The following is a 16,484-nucleotide window of genomic DNA, read 5'->3' as shown; positions in this document are numbered from 1 at the left end:
AGGAGTTAAATGAGCTAGATCATGACAAAACAGACATGTATTTGCATACAAATTTTCCGCATTTTTTGAGTTCTGTAAGTGGAATTTCTAAGGGTATTGACATGATATACCTGTTCCACAATATTCTGTATGAAGAACACCTACCAGTATAATATCATTTTACCAAAGGTGTAGTCAGACTTCCAAAACCTTGCTGTGAGCTTCATAAATGTGTGTGTGAATCTGATGTTTTTATTTTCCAGATATGGTTTTCATTATGAATACTATTCAGGTTGTAGTGTCTAAAAAATGTCAGGAATTATGTCTAACTTCAGTTTACCGTGATATGTTCAGATTTGTCAATCTAATGTTAAAGGGGTACTCCGGTGGAAAACATATTTTTTTTTTTTTTTTTTAAATCAACTGGTGCCAGAAAGTTAAACAGATTTGTAAATTACTTCTATTAAAAATTACTTCTATTAAAAACATCTGGCTGCAGCGTTTTTGGCCGAGAAAAACTATGCACTGAATATGGCCTTTATTGGGGCATTTCTTAACACAACTGGATGGTGGTTTAGAGTGTTTTTAAGTGTTTAAGTGCATGGAAAAATCTTAAAGCTTTTGTATGGTATTTTTTTACAAGTGCTTTAGTGGTGTTACTTATTTTGTGTAGTTCTTTTTACTATAGACTAGCATCTAGAGAAAACCTATGTTGTGAATTAAAGGGGTACTCCGGTGGAAAACTTTTTTTTTTTTTAAATGAACTGGTGCCAGAAAGTTAAACAGATTTGTAAATCACTTCTATTAAAAAATATTTACCCTTCCAGTACTTTTTAGCAGCTGTATGCTACAGAGGAAATTCTATTCTTTTTGAATTTCTTTTTTGTCTTGTCCACAGTGCTCTCTGCTGACACCTGATGCCTGTATCAGGAACTGTCCAGAGCAGGAGAAAATCCCCATAGCAAACCTATGCTGCTGTGGACAGTTCCTGACACGGACAGAGGTGTCAGCAGAGAGCACTGTGGACAAGACAAAAAAGAAATTCAAAAAGAATAGAATTTCCTCTGTAGCATACAGCTGCTAAAAAGTACTGGAAGGGTAAATATTTTTTAATAGAAATAATTTACAAATCTGTTAAACTTTCTGGCACCAGTTCATAAAAAAAAAAAAAAAAAAAAGGTATCCACCGGAGTACCCCTTTAATTCACAACATAGGTTTTCTCTAGATGCTAGTCTATAGTAAAAAGAACTACACAAAATAAGTAACACCAAAAAAGCACTTGTAAAAAATACCATACAAAAGCTTTAAGATTTTTCCATGCACTTAAAACAATTCATACAATTAAAAACACTCTAAACCACCATCCAGTTGTGTTAAGAAATGCCCCAATAAAGGCCATATTCAGTGCATAGTTTTTCTAGGCCAAAAACGCTGCAGCCAGATGTTAGCTATGAGTCAGTAAGGAATGATGAAATACCATACCTTGAGGGTGATGAACTAACCCCTGCAACTTATGATATTTTGTTCTTCTGCTACGCAACTTGTCGGCTGTTTTCAAGAGGCTGCGTTGGCGTATTTTTACACACCACTTTTGGAAGCACTGCACATACACAGATTTGCGCAGTAGGGCTTTTAAATATGCTGGCGTGGGCGAGTAGTAGTAATGCTATCCTAAGGGCTAGGTACTCAAGTGAGCGGTCCTACTTAGTGATTGGCAGCTATCTGTATATGTATGCATATATAGAAAGCTGTCAATCACAGAGCAGGACCGCCCACTTGACTACTTAGCCCAAAATGAGTAAAGATTTCCATTAATAAATGACCAGTTATCCTGGAACTTTCCCCACAAAACTATAGATCTTACTGCTTATTCACTCTGATATATTCCTTTTAAAGGGAATCTGTCCTTAGTTACACCTGCAGTAACCTGTTGGTACAGGTGTTTAGTGTAGGTGACACTGATGATAATGATACTTACACCTAATCCGTGGTCCCATTTGTCTGTTATCCTTCTTATTTTGGCGTCAGGCTTGGTGCACGACAGGAGCATGCTGACTCCACCCCTGCTACTTTTCCACTGGGCCCCTCTGCAAGCTGCCGTGCACCAAGCCTCCCGCCGAAATAAAGAAAATAACAAATGACCAGGACCACGGATCGGGGATAGATAAGTATCGTAATCAGGGGTCAAGTCATGGGGAAAAAAGTGTCGGAACTCACCCAAGGACTGGTCCTACTGGTCTCATGGGAATGGTGTTCCTGCTGTGGAAAAAGTTCCCACGCGTTCCTGCAGGACTTGAGCCCTGATCTTAATCACCAGTGTCACCCACACTACTGCTTGTACCAACATGTTAGTGCAAGTGACACTGCTGCTGAGTCCCTTTAACCCATTAAGGACCGGGGGTTTTCCGTTTTTGCACTTTTGTTTTTTGCTCCTTGCCTTTAAAAAATCATAACTCTTTCAATTTTGCACCTAAAAATCCATATGATTGCTTATTTTTTGCGCCACCAATTCTACTTTGTAATGACGTCAGTCATTTTGCCCAAAAATCTACGGTGAAACGGAAAAAAAAATCATTGTGAGACAAAATTAAAAAAAAAAAACAGTTTTGTAACTTTTGGGGGCTTCCGTTTCTACGCAGTACATTTTTCGGTAAAAATGACACCTTATCTTTATTCTGTAGGTCCATACAATTAAAATGATACCCTACTTATATAGGTTTGATTTTGTCGTACTTCATGCAGGAAAATGAATACGTTTAAAATTGTCATCTTCTGACCCCTATAACTTTTTTATTTTTCCGTGTATGGGGCGGTATGAGGGCTCATTTTTTGCACCGTGATCTGAAGTTATTAACAGACCATTTTTGCATTGATAGGACTTATTGATTGTGCGGTTTAATTAACGATATATTTTTATAATTCGGACATTTCCGCACGCGGCGATACCATATATGTTTATTTTTATTTACACTTTGTTTTTTTTTCTTGGGAAAAGGGGGGTGATTCAAACTTTTAATAGGGGAGGGGTTAAATGATCTTTATTCACTTTTTTTTTTGCTGTGTTATAGCTCCCATAGGGACCTATAACACTGCACACACTGATCTTTATCATTGATCACTGGTTTCTCATAAGAAACCAGTGATCAATGATTCTGCCGCTTGACTGCTCATGCTTGGATCTCAGGCACTGAGCAGTCATTCGGCGATCGGACAGCGAGGAGGCAGGTAGGGACCCTCCTGCTGTCCTGTAAGCTGTTCGGGATGCCGCGATTTCGCCGTGGCTATCCCAAACAGCCCACTGAGCTAACCTGCACTTTTTACTTTCACTTTTAGCCGCGTGGCTCAGCTTTGAGCGCGCGGCTAAAGGGTTAATAGCGCGCGGCACCGCGATCAGTGCTGCGCGCTATTAGCGGCGGGTCCCAGCTTCACTATGACGCCGGGCCCGCCGTGGGACCCCGCGTTATATCACGGGAGCGGGACCAAGGATGTACTCATACGTCCTTGGTCCTTAAGAGGTTAAGGGTCCATGCACACTACGGAATCTCCTCCCGGATAAATTGGAGATCCCGAGGTGGAGATCCCAAGGGCAGGCAGCTCCGTAGGTAGTAGGATCACACAGGCATTGACGGTTCCCTTTAGCCAACAATGCATTCCACTCAATATTCTGCTGAAAGAATGAACAAAAAAACTAAAGCAAAAAAAAATCCTGGACTGTCTGTAAAAATAGGCGACTTTCTTCCAGTGTTGGAGAAAGAAAAACTCATTGCAAAAATAATCTTTTTATTGAGACTGTTGATACTTTATCAGGTCACTGTGATCTGTATTGTCATCAATTTACAGCTTACCTTTACCGGTGGGACCCCACTCCCCCGATTTGCAAAACGGCACCTGATTTCCATGCACTCTCTATGGGTGCACTGGAGTCGCACAAGTACAGCGTTTTCATATCTACATGGAGTACATAGAGGGTGTGTGTTGATTCGGACCCAGGTCTGGAAATCAGGAGATTGGGGGTTGCAGCAGTCGGACCCCTGCGATCACATATTCTCTATCCTGTGGATAGGGGACAAGTTTTAATAGGCTGGAGTACCCTGTTAAAGAAAAAAATAATTTTGTAAAAATAAAGAAGTCAAAGTAAAAAGAACTCTAGATTACCTTTTCCCTAAAACAGTGTGCCTCCAGCTGTTGCAAAACAACATCTCCCAACATGCCCGGACAGCCGAAGGCTGTCCGGGCATGTGGGGAGTTGTTGTTTTGCAACTGCTGGAGGCACACTGTTTGGAAAACACTGCTCATTCACACCACGTTTTTGCAATACAGTTCCCGTAATCAGGTTTTTGATGAAAAACTGATTCCTCAAAACCTGACTAAACTGTATCAAAACGTGTGTACACATTTTAACCTGTATACAGTTAAAAACCGTATACGGTTTAAAAAATGATGTCCGGTTGCATCTGTTTTTTAAGAAAAAAACATATATACGTTTTTAACTTTTCACTCCATTATGACTAAAGTTTCACTTGTTTGATTGAATTTCCAAGAAAAAAACCTGTGCAAAAGTCAAAAACCGCATGGTGAAACCGGATGGAACCGTATGCACATACAGTTCTGTACGGTTCACATTGACTCCCATGTTTTAAAAAAAAAAAACGTATACGGTTTAATACAGTTTTTCACACGGACCAAAAAACCGTGGTAGACTACGATTTTGGGTACGGGAAAAAACTGACAAAACCGTACAGGATGCAAAACGGACACAACCTGATACCTCTTTTGGCATTTCAATGGCGGGTCAATGCATACAGTTTTCACTACGGTTCCACATTAAAAACGTATACAGGAACTGTAATGCAAAAACTTGGTGCGAACGCACCCTAAGGCTATTTTTCCACATTTTTTGAGCTTCAAACCTTGAGCTTGAAACTTCATAAACAATGCCTGTATTGCCTCCAAAAAATGGAATAAAAATAATGGAATGCTGTCCAGAGCTGTACCAATAAAAACTACTGCTCATCCCACAAAAAACAAGCCCCCACAGGAGCCATGAGGCAGAGCACAGCACAGCTGTCACCCGCCACACCGGCCTCTGACCTCAATACAACAGGACCGGTCGGGGGGCGGGGACAGTGACGTCAGGGGGCGGAGCAGGAATCTGTGCTGTGGCTGTAATGCTGCTGAGAAGAACGCATCATCAACCTGCAAGGAGTGGCTGCTGCTTGTACCCTGCTGCAAGACACCCTGCTCGCCCCTGCAGCCGCACACCTGGAGGTACGTACCCGGGCATCTGCTGGGAGGTGCGCTGCCCGCCTGGCACCGGGTGTGTGTGGCTAGGTGCTGCACGGTGACAGGCGGGCTGTGTGCTCTGTGATGCAGATGATGGAGATCGCGCTGGCCTGCAGATGGATGTCTTGTTGGCCCGGAGACAAAGTGCAGTCCCTGAGGCAGCTGTCTGCCGGCACCCCTGCCCCACACTGCCCTCTATATGGCTGGGCATATACCCATCTGCTCCATTCATCCTGGCACAGTGCTCTGTAGGCTGTCCTGTGCTACAGTCAGTGTATACAGTATAATGCTTTATATATGTGTATACTATATCCTTTATACAGTGTAAGGGGGGCATTAATGTATACAGTATAATGCCTTATATATGTGTATACTATATCCTTTATACAGTGTAAGGGGGGCATTAATGTATACAGTATAATGCCTTATATATGTGTATACTATATCCTTTATACAGTGTAAGGGGGGCATTAATGTATACAGTATAATGCCTTATATATGTGCATACTATATCCTTTATACAGTGTAAGGGGGGCATTAACCTATACAGGATTCTGCCCACTATATGTGTATACTATATCCTTTATACAGTGTAAGGGGGGCATTAATGTATACAGTATAATGCCTTATATATGTGTATACTATATCCTTTATACAGTGTAAGGGGGGCATTAACCTATACAGTATAATGCCTTATATATGTGCATACTATATCCTTTATACAGTGTAAGGGGGGCATTAACCTATACAGTATAATGCCTTATATATGTGTATACTATATCCTTTATACAGTGTAAGGGGGGCATTAACCTATACAGTATAATGCCTTTATATATGTGTATACTATATCCTTTATACAGTGTAAGGGGGGCATTAACCTATACAGTATAATGCTTTATATATGTGTATACTATATCCTTTATACAGTGTAAGGGGGGCATTAATGTATACAGTATAATGCCTTATATATGTGTATACTATATCCTTTATACAGTGTAAGGGGGGCATTAACCTATACAGGATTCTGCCCACTATATGTGTGTGAGGGGGCATTAACCTATACAGGATTCTGCCCACTATATGTGTAAGAGGGCATTAACCTATACAGGATTCTGCCCACTATATGTGTGTGAGGGGGCATTAACCTATACAGGATTCTGCCCACTATATATGTGTGAGGGGGGCATTAACCTATACAGGATTCTGCCCACTATATGTGTGAGGGGGGCATTAACCTATACAGGATTCTGCCCACTATATGTGTAAGAGGGCATTAACCTATACAGGATTCTGCCCACTATATGTGTAAGGGGGCATTAACCTATACAGGATTCTGCCCACTATATGTGTGTAAGGGGGCATTAACCTATACAGGATTCTGCCCACTATATGTGTGAGGGGGGCATTAACCTATACAGGATTCTGCCCACTATATGTGTGTAAGGGGGCATTAACCTATACAGGATTCTGCCCACTATATGTGTGAGGGGGGCATTAACCTATACAGGATTCTGCCCACTATATGTGTAAGGGGGCATTAACCTATACAGGATTCTGCCCACTATATGTGTGTAAGGGGGCATTAACCTATACAGGATTCTGCCCACTATATGTGTGAGGGGGGCATTAACCTATACAGGATTCTGCCCACTATATGTGTGTAAGGGGGCATTAACCTATACAGGATTCTGCCCACTATATGTGTGTGAGGGGGCATTAACCTATACAGGATTCTGCCCACTATATGTGTGTGAGGGGGCATTAACCTATACAGGATTCTGCCCACTATATGTGTGAGGGGGGCATTAACCTATACAGGATTCTGCCCACTATATGTGTGTAAGGGGCATTAACCTATACAGGATTCTGCCCACTATATGTGTGTAAGGGGCATTAACCTATACAGGATTCTGCCCACGATGTGTGTGTGAGGGGGCATTAACCTATACAGGATTCTGCCCACGATGTGTGTGTGAGGGGGCATTAACCTATACAGGATTCTGCCCACGATGTGTGTGTGTGAGGGGGCATTAACCTATACAGGATTCTGCCCACTATATGTGTGTGAGGGGGCATTAACCTATACAGGATTCTGCCCACTATATGTGTGTAAGGGGGGCATTAACCTATATAGGATTCTGCCCACTATATGTGTGTGAGGGGGCATTAACCTATACAGGATTCTGCCCACTATATGTGTGAGGGGGGCATTAACCTATACAGGATTCTGCCCACTATATGTGTGTGAGGGGGCATTAACCTATACAGGATTCTGCCCACTATATGTGTGTGAGGGGGCATTAACCTATACAGGATTCTGCCCACTATATGTGTGTGAGGGGGCATTAACCTATACAGGATTCTGCCCACTATATGTGTGTGAGGGGGCATTAACCTATACAGGATTCTGCCCACTATATGTGTGTGAGGGGGCATTAACCTATACAGGATTCTGCCCACTATATGTGTGTGAGGGGGCATTAACCTATACAGGATTCTGCCCACTATATGTGTGTGAGGGGGCATTAACCTATACAGGATTCTGCCCACTATATGTGTGTGAGGGGGCATTAACCTATACAGGATTCTGCCCACTATATGTGTGTGAGGGGGCATTAACCTATACAGGATTCTGCCCACTATATGTGTGTGAGGGGGCATTAACCTATACAGGATTCTGCCCACTATATGTGTGTAAGGGGCATTAACCTATACAGGATTCTGCCCACTATATGTGTGTGAGGGGGCATTAACCTATACAGGATTCTGCCCACTATATGTGTGTAAGGGGGCATTAATCTATACAGCATTCTGCCCACTATATGTGTGTGAGGGGGCATTAACCTATACAGGATTCTGCCCACTATATGTGTGTGAGGGGGCATTAACCTATACAGGATTCTGCCCACTATATGTGTGTGAGGGGGCATTAACCTATACAGGATTCTGCCCACTATATGTGTGTAAGGGGGGCATTAACCTATATAGGATTCTGCCCACTATATGTGTGTGAGGGGGCATTAACCTATACAGGATTCTGCCCACTATATGTGTGAGGGGGGCATTAACCTATACAGGATTCTGCCCACTATATGTGTGTGAGGGGGCATTAACCTATACAGGATTCTGCCCACTATATGTGTGTGAGGGGGCATTAACCTATACAGGATTCTGCCCACTATATGTGTGTGAGGGGGCATTAACCTATACAGGATTCTGCCCACTATATGTGTGTGAGGGGGCATTAACCTATACAGGATTCTGCCCACTATATGTGTGTGAGGGGGCATTAACCTATACAGGATTCTGCCCACTATATGTGTGTGAGGGGGCATTAACCTATACAGGATTCTGCCCACTATATGTGTGTGAGGGGGCATTAACCTATACAGGATTCTGCCCACTATATGTGTGTGAGGGGGCATTAACCTATACAGGATTCTGCCCACTATATGTGTGTGAGGGGGCATTAACCTATACAGGATTCTGCCCACTATATGTGTGTGAGGGGGCATTAACCTATACAGGATTCTGCCCACTATATGTGTGTGAGGGGGCATTAACCTATACAGGATTCTGCCCACTATATGTGTGTAAGGGGCATTAACCTATACAGGATTCTGCCCACTATATGTGTGTGAGGGGGCATTAACCTATACAGGATTCTGCCCACTATATGTGTGTAAGGGGGCATTAATCTATACAGCATTCTGCCCACTATATGTGTGTGAGGGGGCATTAACCTATACAGGATTCTGCCCACTATATGTGTGTGAGGGGGCATTAACCTATACAGAATGCTGCTCAGTATATATATGTGTGTGTGTGTGTGTGTGTGTGTGTGTGTGTGGGGGGGGGGGGGGCAATAACCTATACATGGTGCTGCCCTGTATACTTGTATGATGTGGTTATACCTCCTATAGAATGAAATTATGAGATCCATACACATTTGCAGACCCCTCTCCATTGTTTCTGTGAGGACGCTGTGACCACATCCCTGGGTGTGATGTAGGCCAGATGACCTCCTTCCTTGACGTGGTGGGCATCAGACATTGTCCAATAGATAAGTCCTATATGTCTATGATAAGAATACCCCTTCACGGCCACTTCTCATGTGGGGACTGTTGCTAGGATTGACATCAGTAGTCACAGGCAGCAGCGGGTCCTAGTAACACAGATCTTTTATGGGCTTTTTCCTTTGTTAATATTCAGGTTGGCTTATCACTGTTGTATTTAAAATATTAGGGTAAGATGACACCTGATGTGTTCAGTATTTGTAGTGAAGGGAATAAGGATAAATCTTTCTATTATATTTACTGTTGTTTGTTGCTATAAAATATTGATGTAAAATGCTCAACAATTCTGCAGTGTATAAATAAAGTGTGTAAAGCAAGTTTTTGCAATACAGTTCCTGTACATGTTTTTAATTAGAAAACCGTATGGATCCGAATTGAAAACCGTATGCATTGATTCTCCATTGAAAGCTGTATGCCAAACCATGCATCCGGTTGCATCCACTTTGTGTCTTGTACAGTTTTGTTTTTTTCCCATACCCAAAACCGTAGCCTGCCATGGTTTTTGGTCCAAGTGTGAAAAACCGTATTGAAACCGTATGTGTTTTTTTTTTTTTTTGGACTTGGGAGTCAATGGGAACCATAGAAAACCGTATGTGCATACGGTTCCATCCGGTTTTCACCATATGATTTTTTTACTTTGCTCAGTTTGTTTCTTGGAATTTCAATCAAACAAGTAAAACTTTATTCATAGTGGAGTGAAAAGTTAAAAAGTATATGTTTTTTTCTTAAAAAACGGATGCAACCGGACATAATTTTTCAAACTGTATACGGGTTAAAATTTGTACACACTTTTTGATACAGTTTAGTCAGGTTTTGAGGAATCTGTTTATAATCAAAAACCTGCAAAAACTTGGTGTGGCAGCCTACTTGGATAGCTCTTCTATAAATAAGGACCTAGTAAGGGTGCTCACACCATGTTTTCAGCTTCCGGATCGAGCTGGCGGAGGGGAAAACCGTGCCCTCCCGTACTCCATCTGGACTGGCGCTGAAATCCATTGACTTTAATGAGTCGAACGAAGTCACCGTTTGACTCCGGTTGGCTCATTTCTGCCCCGTATACGGTTTTGTGACCGGACCTAAAACCATAGTATACTATGGTTTTAGATCCGGTCAGAAAACCGGATCCAGGTCGAAAACTTCGTTCGGCTCATTAAAGTCAATGGATTTCAGCGCCAGTCCAGCCGGTCCAGCAATGAATCAAGAAAGAGAGAAAGCAAGTGGTACACTGAAAATAGAGCACACCAAATCATGCATAGAATAATGCAAAATAATTTTATTACAAAAAAAACAGACAGTGTACACAACAAATGGACTTTGGGAGAAAAAGGGTTATAAACAATTAAAACAACTAATTTAGAGCACAAACTCAGCCCTAGTGAGGGGCCATGAACCCCCTCCACTAGATAAGCTCCCGTCCAGAGATGGATATACAACAATAATAATGATAACACACCTATCCCATCCAGTCCAGACTACATGCAATTGATTCCTCACATATACACATAGTTATAGTGCAACAGTAATAGTCACCAGTCCGGAATGGATGGAAGAACAAATAGAGGTAATCAGGCAATATAATCAGGACGGGGCCACGGAACCCCACGCGTTCCATCGCTCCCATGCGACTTCCTCAGGGGTGTTTTTTTTTCCAGCAGGCAATGCTTTAGCTGGTATTATTGGGTGAAGTGTGTGGCTGCACATTACACAGGATTCCCCACTATGCTGTCCATGTGCCTTAAAAAGTCACATGGAGGCATACAATGGAACCACACAGCACGTCTCGGAATGTAGGAGAGAGATATATATGTAGTATAGAGAGAGTGTGCACAGGGTAGTTACAGTGATATTTAGCACTGATGTCACAGTATTGGAGCGACATACATAGTAATGTCACAGTATGGACATGCACACAATACAGAAATGTACACAGCACTATCCTATTACAGGGATAACATGCATGCTAAAGTAACATTACAAGGATAATAATAACTGATGTCATACAGGGAGAACTCACTAAATGATGTCCTACTACATGAATAACTCACAAAGAAGTGTTCTAGTACAGGCATAACAATAATGTCACAGTACAGGGATAAAGCATGCCGTGATGTCACAGTACAGGGATAAAGCATGCCGTGATGTCACAGTACAGGGATAAAGCTTGTCGTGATGTCACAGTACAGGGATGAAGCATGCCGTGATGTCACAGTACAGGGATACAGCATGCCGTGATGTCACAGTACAGGGATGAAGCGTGCCGTGATGTCACAGTGCAGGGATGAAGCGTGCCGTGATGTCACAGTACAGGGATGAAGCGTGCCGTGATGTCACAGTACAGGGATGAAGCGTGCCGTGATGTCACAGTACAGGGATGAAGCGTGCCGTGATGTCACAGTACAGGGATGAAGCGTGCCGTGATGTCACAGTACAGGGATGAAGCGTGCCGTGATGTCACAGTACAGGGATGAAGCGTGCCGTGATGTCACAGTACAGGGATACAGCGTGCCGTGATGTCACAGTACAGGGATGAAGCATGTTGTGATGTCACAGTACAGGGATAAAGCATGCCGTGATGTCACAGTACAGGGATAAAGCATGCCGTGATGTCACAGTACAGGGATAAAGCTTGTCGTGATGTCACAGTACAGGGATAAAGCATGCCGTGATGTCACAGTACAGGGATACAGCATGCGGTGATGTCACAGTACAGGGATGAAGCGTGCCGTGATGTCACAGTACAGGGATGAAGCGTGCCGTGATGTCACAGTACAGGGATGAAGCGTGCCGTGATGTCACAGTACAGGGATGAAGCGTGCCGTGATGTCACAGTACAGGGATGAAGCGTGCCGTGATGTCACAGTACAGGGATGAAGCGTGCCGTGATGTCACAGTACAGGGATAGAGCGTGCCGTGGCGTCACAGTACAGGGATAGAGCGTGGCGTGGCGTCACAGTACATGGATAGAGCGTGGCGTGATGTCACAGTACATGGATAGAGCGTGGCGTGGCGTCACAGTACAGGGATAGAGCGTGGCGTGGCGTCACAGTACAGGGATAGAGCGTGGCGTGGCGTCACAGTACAGGGATAGAGCGTGGCGTGGCGTCACAGTACAGGGATAGAGCGTGGCGTGGCGTCACAGTACAGGGATAGAGCGTGGCGTCACAGTACAGGGATAGAGCGTGGCGTGGCGTCACAGTACAGGGATAGAGCGTGGCGTGGCGTCACAGTACAGGGATAGAGCGTGGCGTGGCGTTACAGTACAGGGATAGAGCGTGTCGTGGCATCTCAGTACAGGGATGTGGCGTGGCGTCACAGTACAGGGATGTGGCGTGGCGTCACAGTACAGGGATAGAGCGTGGCGTGGCGTCACAGTACAGGGATAGAGCGTGGCGTGGCGTCACAGTACAGGCAGAGAGCGTGGCGTCGCAGTACAGGCAGAGAGCGTGGCGTCGCAGTACAGGCAGAGAGCGTGGCGTCGCAGTACAGGCAGAGAGCGTGGCGTCGCAGTACAGGCAGAGAGCGTGGCGTCGCAGTACAGGCAGAGAGCGTGGCGTCGCAGTACAGGCAGAGAGCGTGGCGTCGCAGTACAGGCAGAGAGCGTGGCGTCGCAGTACAGGCAGAGAGCGTGGCGTCGCAGTACAGGCAGAGAGCGTGGCGTCGCAGTACAGGCAGAGAGCGTGGCGTCGCAGTACAGGCAGAGAGCGTGGCGTCGCAGTACAGGCAGAGAGCGTGGCGTCACAGTACAGGCAGAGAGCGTGGCGTCACAGTACAGGCAGAGAGCGTGGCGTCACAGTACAGGCAGAGAGCGTGGCGTCACAGTACAGGCAGAGAGCGTGGCGTGGCGTCACAGTACAGGCAGAGAGCGTGGCGTGGCGTCACAGTACAGGCAGAGAGCGTGGCGTGACGATGCCTTGCTGGGATCCGCTCTGTCCACGTTTGTCTCATGGCCCAGTCTAATCTAGAGCAGCATTCACAATTCTTTGGACAATCCCTGCTTGTTCAGTGCCTATACATAGTTTACTTTAGTTTCATGTTTTTAATCACTTTAGAAAAATGTTCATGTTTTAGTCATTTTCAGAAAAATAGGCCACAGAGCCCTGCATTATTTAGGCATTATTTAGGCATTAATAAGGGAATAGATGTACCAGCTGCTTTGCATGGAGATAAACTATCTGAATGAACAAATATAACATTCTTTTCATTTGCATGTTGTAATATTGTGAGTGTGTTTACTATTTTAGAAAAATTCTGACAACTAGTACTATCCAGCCATGGACCTGTTTACACCTGTTTTTAATTTACACCTGTTTTTCTGCCAACAGGTCCACTTTAACCCCTTAAGGACCCTGGGTTTTCCGTTTTTGCACTTTCGTTTTTCCTCCTTACCTTTAAAAAATCATAACTCTTTCAATTTTGCATCAAAAAATCCATATGATGGCTTATTTTTTGCGCCACCAATTCTACTTTGTAATGACATCAGTCATTTTACCCAAAAATCTACAGCGAAACAGAAAAAAAAAATTGTGTGACAAAATTGAAGAAAAAATGCCATTTTGTAAATTTTGGGGGCTTCCGTTTCTACACAGTACAGTTTTCGGTAAAAATTACACCTAATCTTTATTCTGTAGGTTCATATGATTAAAATGGTACCCTACTTATATAGGTTTGAATTTGTCGTACTTCTGGAAAAAATCATAACTACATGCAGGAAAATGTATACATTGTCAACAATTGTCATTTTCTGACCCCTATAACTTTAAAATTTTTCTGCATACGGGGCGGTATGAGGGCAAATGTTTTGTGCCTTGATCTGAAGTTTTTAGCAGTACAATTTTTGTATTGATCTGACTTTTTGATCAGTTTTTATTCATTTTTTCATGATATAAAAAGTCACCAAAAATATGCTATTTTGGACTTTGGAATTTTTTGGGGCGTACGCCATTGACCGTGCGTTTTCATTAACAATATATTTTTATAATTTGGACACTTCCGTATCCGGTGATACCACAAATGTTTATTTAAATTTACAACAGTTTTTTTTTTTTTTTTTTTTTTATGAGAAAAGAGGGGTGATTCAAACTTTTATTAGGGAAGGGGTTAAATGATCTTTTTTTTTTTTTTTTTTTACGGTTCAAAAGATTTATTAAACATTGATAACATATACAACATCCGCCCCAGGGCGGTAGAAGCGGGCAGTCGGATACAGATAGCTGGTATCAGGATTCCATGCAATCAGTACTGAAACATAAACAATCACCATCATGCGCTGGATAGTACTAAATAGGCAGGCTAGTAAGACCCAGTCAATGCAGTACACTGACGTAGGCCATGATGCCATAGGTGAAGGCCAGATAGAGAGAGTCAGCGGGGATAACGTATAACTAGCAAGGTCGGGGGAACCTTTGACAATGTGAAAGAAATAAACAAACAATCAAGGACATCTAGCCAACGTGGTGGGGAGCGATGCCTCATTCGAGTATCCATTTAAGGGTCTAGAGTAGGCAATCGCTGGAACCCATGCCTTCCAAACCAGGCCCCAGCCACTCAAACTAGCATATTACAACCGAAGTCTAAATGGGTCAGGCTGGCGGGGAGGCCTAATACACTACCAATGTAAACCAAAAAAAAAAAGAAAAAAAAAAAAAAAGGAAAAGAACCACACATAGACAAGACACAAAAGGGGAGAATGGAGGGGGAAGGAACAGAGCAGAAGCAGTCGGAATAGAGTTGAGAGGGAGAGGGGGAGTGGGGGTAAAGGATGCCACAAAGGCCAAAGAGAATAGTCCGGGGGGGGGGGGAGAGGAGAAGGAAGGAGGAAGCCCAAAGCAAAGGAAGGGAGACTAACAAAAAAAAGGGGGGGAGACCCTCACAGGAGAGGGAGGGCAGTATCAGTGGTGGATGGTAGCGAAACTAAATGGGGGGACGACAGAGACATGGCCCGATACTCAGGGGATGACAGGAAGTCGGTCCACGGAGTCCAGCGCTGTAGAAAACGCTCAGGTTTGGACGCCATGTCCGCCATGCACTCCTCCATCCCGTAGATAAATTGCACCTCACCTATCCAGTCAGCCAAGGTCGGGGGCAGGACTGACTTCCATTTGCGTGGGAGCACCCTTCGGGCAGCAGAGAGTAATATGCCGATCAGACCCTTTTTCAGAGATTTCAATTGGCCCGGCACCATCGACAGTAAGGCTACTTGGGGGGTATGGGGTACTACGGAACCTGAAATCCTGGACACGGCAGACAAGACACCGGACCAGAAAGATTGCAAAAGCGAGCAGTCATACCAAACATGAAGCATGGTCCCGGGGGCCAAGCCGCACCTCCAACAGACATTAGGCACAGATGGAAAGCACCGATGCAGCAGAGCTGGGACACGGTACCATCTGGACAAGACTTTGAAGTTAGTTTCTTGCAACTGGACAGAAACCGAGGACCCATGGCACAAGGCATATGCCTTGCTCCAGTCTAAGGGATCAGGGGTGCGACCCAGCTCCCGCGACCACCCCTCCTGATGAGTCGGGACCTGTGTGGTGCATGCAGACATCAAAAGAGCATAGATAACAGATATCAGGTGTCCCGAAGACTCATCTGCCAGACATAAAGATTCAAATGGGAGGGGAAGCCTATGCAGGTCAAGGGACTGTTTCCAAGAAGAGTAAAAATGGGTGAGCTGGGTGTATTGCCAAACCTGAGCAGGTGTATGATGTTCCTCCCGTAGGACCTCCGCCAATGGTTTCAAGGAGCCCGAGTGAAGAACGTGAGCAAATAAAAAAATCTGTCCACGGGACCTACCTAGGAAGGGTCCCACCCGGCCACCCGGTGTAAAGTCAGGGTTGTCACGTATAGACGTCAGGGGACCATTGGGGCGTAGGAGACCCGCCTTGCCCAAATGGCGCAGGCACACCCGAAGCACGGAACGCGCCACATACGGGAGTTTCGCCTGAAGTGCTGGGGTCCAATAGGACGCACGCTTCCAGGGTAGGGACGTGAGCGGGATAGGGGAAAGGAGGGCCTCCAAACGCACCCACAGCTTATCGGTGGGGTGGTGAAACCAGTCCATTATTCTAGTTGCAACAGAAGCCATGTAATAAAGATGAGGGTCCGGCAGAGCCAGACCTCCCTTCGATTTGGGGCGAATCAAG

At 44.4% G+C, this 16,484-nt stretch overlaps 1 protein-coding gene and 1 long non-coding RNA gene across 9 annotated transcripts in view; one reads left to right on the top strand and one right to left on the bottom strand.

Annotated features, from left to right (window-relative positions):
- The window catches only part of LOC130355596 (uncharacterized), a 31,516-nt gene that overhangs the window by 9,682 nt on the left and 5,350 nt on the right, over positions 1–16,484 (bottom strand). The window contains exon 2 of the long non-coding RNA XR_008888589.1: positions 3,826–4,071. This is a non-coding gene — a long non-coding RNA (uncharacterized LOC130355596). The remainder of the gene's footprint in view (positions 1–3,825; positions 4,072–16,484) is intronic.
- Positions 5,174–16,484, top strand: part of INPP4A (inositol polyphosphate-4-phosphatase type I A) — a 105,647-nt gene continuing 94,336 nt past the window's right edge. For all 8 annotated transcript variants that reach the window (XM_056555935.1, XM_056555933.1, XM_056555934.1 and 5 more), the window contains exon 1: positions 5,174–5,248. The gene's annotated coding sequence lies outside the window, so the exon portion shown is untranslated. The remainder of the gene's footprint in view (positions 5,249–16,484) is intronic.

The sequence above is a fragment of the Hyla sarda genome, chromosome 2, assembly GCF_029499605.1.
Source record: "Hyla sarda isolate aHylSar1 chromosome 2, aHylSar1.hap1, whole genome shotgun sequence".
Lineage (NCBI taxonomy): Eukaryota > Metazoa > Chordata > Amphibia > Anura > Hylidae > Hyla > Hyla sarda.
The sequence above is the reverse complement of the archived record's forward strand: the minus strand, read 5'-3'. Positions and strand labels throughout refer to the sequence as shown.